The sequence below is a fragment of the Manis pentadactyla genome, chromosome 10 (genome assembly GCF_030020395.1).
Source record: "Manis pentadactyla isolate mManPen7 chromosome 10, mManPen7.hap1, whole genome shotgun sequence".
Lineage (NCBI taxonomy): Eukaryota > Metazoa > Chordata > Mammalia > Pholidota > Manidae > Manis > Manis pentadactyla.
This window is the reverse complement of record NC_080028.1, coordinates 44,882,519-44,889,420: the sequence shown is the minus strand read 5'-3', so window position 1 is coordinate 44,889,420 and position 6,902 is coordinate 44,882,519. Positions and strand designations below refer to the sequence as shown.

The window sequence follows — 6,902 nt, the reverse complement described above, 5'->3', positions numbered from 1 at the left end:
AATGTTTCCAACTTTCTCATCCACAGTTCATAACTCAAGAAAAACAGAAAACTCTTTTAGAGGAAATTGTTTTTTCATGAGAGTGAAATCACACTTTTACTAAATTTCCCCCTAAATCACACTTTTAAAGTCTTGAATTTATTTTATCCTATTAGTTTTATGTGTTTTCACCATGTGGGTCCTGACACTTCACCTCCCACGTCCATATGGACATTCAGCTCAAGTCTCTGTAACCCATAAGTCAACAACTTGCTCCTCTACATCCTTTGTTTCTTGGGAATCCACAGATGATAGATGGGGTTATTTATCCTCATTTCTAATTATTCTGTATCTGATACCTTATGATTGCCTAAATTTTAACCTTTACTCTTACCTGTATATTCAAAAGAATATTTGTGACATTTTATCTAGCATAGTTTTTTTGTGCGTTTAGAGTATTAGAGATACCACTATCTTCTCTCTCAATGGTTCCTTGTATTATTCCCTCATGCCCTCATTCATTCCATTCAGTATTTTATCATAAAATTTCAATTCCTATTTGAATATTTGTAGTATTTTATGGACATTTGAGTAATCATTTATTTATTTCAATAATAAGTTACCAGTGTCATGAGAGACTAATGTTTTTTATTATGTTATAAAATTAAGTTGCATGGGGTCACATATATCTAAAATGAATTTATGACAAGTGTACTTCCATTTTCTTTACTGAGACAAATCTCCTACAAGAGGTGGATTAAAAAGCAAAGGAAAGAAATGAGTTGAATAAGGCACAATGTAAGTAAATCTAAAGAGGAACTGAGGAGCATAACAATTGAAATATAGATTATTAAAAGACAAATGTAATAAGCTTCAATAGAAAGGTTTCAAAGACACTCACCTTTTATTTTAACTCTTTTTATTCAGTGCTGTTTTATTTTTTTAAGAATGACACAATTCTTTTGATTGAGTCCTTGAAGGCTTTCTTCATTTGCTTATTTCTCAGTGTATAAATAAATGGATTTAGGGTAGGTGAAATGGAAGAAATGAGCAGTGAAACCACTTTATTAATAGTCACTTCTTCTTTGGATGCAGGATTCATGTAAATGAACATGCAGGTGCCATAAGTGATGGAAACCACAATCATGTGGGAAGAACAGGTGGAAAAGGATTTTTTCTTTGCTGGGCAGAAGGAAATCTTGAAATTGTCTTGGTAATATAAGAATAGGACAGAACTATACATATAAGGGTCACAATAAGAGTCAGCAAAGCACAAACTAAAACAGTTTGTTCCATGAACCATGTGTCTGAACATGATATCTTCATCAGGGGAGAGGCGTCACAGAGAAAATGATCAATGACTTTTGAGTCACAGAATTTCAGATTTAGCCCCAGACTCAGTGGGGAGGTTATGACTAACAATCCAGCCAGCCAATAGCAAAAAACAAGTATCTTGCAGACCCTGATGCTCATGATGGTCACATAATGCAATGGTTTGCAAATGGCCGCATAGCGGTCATAGGACATAGCAGCCAGGAGAAAAAATTCTGTTACTGCAAAGAGGTCAGTAAAAACACTTGAACGACACTAGCCTTACAGGCAATGACCTTGTCACCTGTTGCTATGTCATACAAGTACTTGGGAATGCAAGCAGTTGTGAATGAGATCTCTAAGAAGGAGAAATTTTGCAAAAAAAAGTACATGGCTGTTTTAAGGTGGGGATCCACGAAGGTGAGTGTGAGGATGGTCAGGTTTCCAGTTACACTCAGTGTGTAGGTGAGAAATAGAAAGACAAAAATCAGGACCTGCAGGTCAGGGTCATCTGTCAGTCCCAGCAGAATGAATGTTGTTACTGTACAGTTTTTCATCACTAGTGGGTTCTGTTCAGTCTGCATGCCCAACAATTCAGAGAGATCATCATATAAGTTATATTATCTGTGTAAAATTAGATTGTATCAGTATTATCTTCACTGTATTTTCACATTATATTTTAAATCATACTCTATGGATATAACTAAGTTTATCTGCTACTTTGGTGTGCTTTAATGGGTAGTAAAAATGTCATTTGACTCCTCCAAATTCTTCCCTATTCAGAGCTAAATTAAAAAATTACCATATCATTATACTTTTGGTTAACAGTTCAGTCTTAGTGAAAATGATAATACATGATATGTAAGTAGACTTATTCTAGAGTGTGGATCAGAACTTGGAGCCCCTATTCCAGCTCTGTAATAAGCTTCTTCCTTCCTTCCATCTTTTTTCCATTTTTCCTCTCTTTCAGGTAAATGTATTTTTTCTTATGAACAATGCTAAACATTCATGGACCACATGGCTGCTTCCTTCATCTTCCTTCTACATTTCTCTATTCGTGTACAAGCTGTTATGCAGAATATACTGTTTTAAACACAATTTTTGCATCTATGTTTATGACAAATTCATAACAAATTTGTCAAGTTTTTGTTACTTTGGAAAATTCACTTAAAAATTACCCATATGGTATTTTTATATTATCTTGTTGCCTGTTTCAATTTCTTGGACCTATTATTTCCTGTTTACTTTTGACTATACACATTCTCACTGTTTTTTGCACAATTCCTATAATTTTATATTACATCTGTCACTTAATGAACACTAAATTTCTGTTTCTAGTAAAGAGTAATTTCTGGCATATTGAATTGACTACAAACATATCTACTTATTTATTGAACCACCTACCAAACATATCTGCTTGTACAAATCACATGCATGACCATCTCATTGTTCCTAAAACAGAAGTCATGGTTTTCCCATGGTAGGTCAACTTCCCTCTTATCCTGTGTGCTTACCAGGCTCCATTTTTCAACCACGTATTCTGTGGCAGGTATCACAGTGGACACTTCTCTTGTGTACTTTATCCTATATTTCCAAAACATCACTGGATTTAGGTGAAACATCACTTCCCCTGGGAAGGTTTCTGTGATTCTGAAGACTATCTTAGCCTACACACCCAGTCCTGGGCTCCAATAACAAATAAAGCTTGTCACTACAACATTTTTAGCCAGAGAATATATTTTTTGGGATTATGTCTCTCTCACTGTGACAGTAATGACAACACAGTCCCATGTATATTATCAATATCTAAAGAATACTTCCTGAATAAGTCTACACATCCTGAATTTACCAAGCATGCACAAAGATTCTTTCTTCATATTTGGACTTAAATTCATATTGCTCTGACACTGAATATGCTTATTGAATTTTCTAATCTATGACTCCTTTACTAGAAAATCATGCATTTCTTTGCTGTTTTTTAAAAAACAGCTCTTTTTATTAATTCTCATTGTCAAGTGATCTTTACAATTGTGACAAGAATTGTAATTGTTTTCTGTTCCTTGGTTTTTCTAAAAAGTAATTGTATTTTTATTGACTGTATTTCCATCTTCACTGTTATCCATTAATACAATGTTAAATGGATTTTTGGGTTTATGTCAAAAACTGCTCCACAGTAACTTTCTCAGACATCAAGAATTAGTTTCTATAGTGGGGGTTTGAATGTTTTAATTTTCGAATAGTGTTTCACTGCTTGTAATCCCCTATCAATAAGTAAAAAAAAAATCCCTTTGAAACTACAATTTATTTTTAAATAGTTTGCTTTTATTTCTTTTTTCCTGTACTTTATGCATACTGAAGTAGGAACAGCATCACATCTACTAGTTCTCCCAGTTCATACTGTTAAACCACAGGGTGGCAGTCCTCAATCTGGGGAAGCAGTTCTGACCATGGCGCACTGCTTGCCTGAGAACTATAACTTTCCAGGGAATGTTGGGGCATATTAAACGTATGTATTAGAATAAATTGAGAAGTAGTGAATAAACTCAGAAGTATTGGAGAAGACTGTTGCAGTCCACCTACTCTTCTGTCATCCTTTCTCCTATCTCTCAAGTTGCATATGCATCACTACATAATCTTACTAAAGTCAACTGCTATGGGCATAGGTATTACTCAAAGCTCAAAAAAATGTTTTTACAATATATTACACAGTACTGTAAGGTGAAATTCAATAAACTAATTGCCAATGACATATAAAAACTGATTTCTGTTTATCTTACAATGAATATTTGAAAGGAGGCAGAGATTTCTAATGAATGATGTTATACAGCCTGTCTTTTGCAGTGATGGAGAAATAGACCCACATGTGCATACACGCACAAATATGCTCACACACATGCAATGGGTGCTTGTCTTTTACAAATGGAGGTTGATGATGTAACTGACATAGTTTCTGGGTATTTCTAATAAAAGGATTCCTAATTATATACCCATCAATTTACTCTTATTACATATCATTTAAATTTTAGAGGCTTTACAAAATATCTGGGTTATAACATATATCTCATTTATCTGATTATGATGTAGGTAGGTGAAATCTTTTTCTCTCAGAGAAAAATGTAGCTAAAATTTAACAGAGGGGAAATATGATTAATGTTGCAAAACTTTTCATACTTTTCTCTCAGTCAATGGTAACTTCAGCAAGTTGTTTAAATATAGTAGTTTTTTTTTTTAGATAATTATTTTTTATTGAAGGGTAGTTGACACTCAGTATTACATTAGTTTCAGGTGTACAACACAGTGATTCAACATTTATATACATGATAATTCTAGCTACCAGCTATCACCATACAAAATTGTTACAATATTTTGACTATATTCCTTATGCTATACATTACATCCCGGTTACTTATTTATTTTACAATTGGAAGCATGTACTTTTTTTTTTTTTTTTTGTGAGGGCATCTCTCATATTGATTGATCAAATGGTTGTTAACAACAATAAAATTCTGTATAGGGGAGTCAATGTTTAATGCACAATCATTAATCCTACCCAAGCCTAATTTTCATCAGTCTTCAACCTTCTGAAGCATAACAAACAAGTTCTTACATGGAGAACAAATTCTTACATAGTGAATAAGTTTCATGGTGAACAGTAAAAGGGCAGTCATCACAGAAACTTTCAGTTTTGCTCATGCATTATGAACTATAAACAGTCAGTTCAAATATGAATACTCATTTGATTTTTATACTGATTTATATGTGGATACCACATTTCTCTATTTATTATTATTTTTAATAAAATGCTGAAATGGTAGGTAGAGACAAGATAAAGGTAGAAAACATAGTTTAGTGTTGTAAGAGAGCAAATGTAGATGATCAGGTGTGTGCCTGTAGACTATGTGTTAGTCCGAGCTAGACGAGGACAATAAACATCCATGTATGCAGAAGATTTCTCTCAGAACGGGGGGGTGAGGTTCTAAGACTCACCTCTGTTGTTCCCCATTTTCTCACATGATGGCCCCCCCTGCGACTGTGCCTGTCTTAGGTTGTTCCTCCCTTGAGGAATCTTACCTGTCTCTGGCTAACCAGTCATCTTCCGGAGCCATAGAGGGAAATGTAGTTGGTGAGAGAGAAGTCTTATTGTTTGAAAAGGTTAGCTCTATACTTCTTTGAATATTTATGCCCTGTGGCTTCTATGCCCAGCATTTGTCTTGAGGTATCTTTAACACTTGGAAGAATTATGATACTCAGTAAATTAGATATGAGGCACGAATTCAATTTAGGGGTTGTAATTAGGAAGGAAGAAGAAAAGCTATAGAAGTAGCAGGTGGAAGAAAACATGGGAAGATTGATTATTTATTTGACATATCTTCTTGTAGAGTAACTTCAGCATGTATAGGTTTTAAACTACTAATTAAATTGCGCACACACATTAACATAATAGGAGTACAGTTACATAACCAAAGCATACCTGTAATTACCAGCCATCTCCAGTGAAACCAAGAAAACCAGTTAGGCACCTTAGGCATTTGTGAAAACTTATCTATGATATGGTGGATATTGTCCAACTGAACACAAACAGTCTGGGAGAAATCAGACAAATTAAAACAACCCATTTCTGGGGACTGTTCACATCCCATATGTTCTTTTAACAGTAAATAGTCTGTTGTTGTAAGATTTTGGAGCACTACAATATGCACTTCTCCTAATTCTTGGTTGTGTTCCAACAGTATAGATCCAGTCAAATTTGTTGTTTTACTGTATGCACAGGCCAGCTTAGGTATCTCCTTCTTCATTCCCATGGCAAGTCCAGGAACTGGTGGGATGAGTGCATCTAAACCTGTAGCAGTGCGTGGATTTTTGTTGGGTTTTTGATGATCATCTTCTGGCATGGGTTTTCCAGAGAGTGCTGATGTTGGAAGTTCTTTTTCCTATCGTATCTTAGTTCATTTTCGGCGTAGCCAAACTAGGCTTTGATACTCTGTATAAACACAAACAGATCCTTTGCCTACACCTTTATATGCCCTTTATCCCATTGTGTAGAACTCATTTGAGGTCACCACAAAGGAACTGCTTTTTTGTTGTTGTTGTTATCATTAACCTACACTTACATGATGAATATTATGTTTACTAGGCTCTCCCCTATACCAGGTTCCCCGATAAAACCCTTTACAGTCACTGTCCATTAGCATAGCAAAATGTTGTAGAATCACTAATTGTCTTCTCTGTATTGTAGAGCCCTCCCCTTTCATCCACCCCCCATGCATGCTAATCTTAATACCCCCCTTGTTATTCACCCCCCTTATCCCTCCCTACCCACCCATCCACCCCAGTCCCTTTCCCTTTGGTACCTGTTAGTCCATTCTTGAGTTCTGTGGTTCTGCTGCTGTTTTGTTCATTCAGTTTTTCCTTTGTTCTTACACTCTGCAGATGAGGGAAATCATTTGGTATTTCTCTTTCTCTGCTTGGCTTGTTTCACTGAGCATAATACCCTCCAGCTCCATCCATGTTGCTGCAAATGGTAGGACCTGCCCTTTTCTTAAGGCTGAGTAGTATTCCATTGTGTATATGTACCACATCTTCTTTATCCATTCATCTATTGATGGACATTT

At 35.3% G+C, this 6,902-nt stretch overlaps 1 pseudogene; it reads right to left on the bottom strand.

Moving 5' to 3' along the window:
* Positions 1 to 731: 731 nt before the first annotated feature.
* LOC118932521 (olfactory receptor 6C2-like) lies at positions 732 to 1,847 on the bottom strand (annotated as a pseudogene).
* Between the last annotated feature and the right edge of the window lie 5,055 nt (positions 1,848 to 6,902).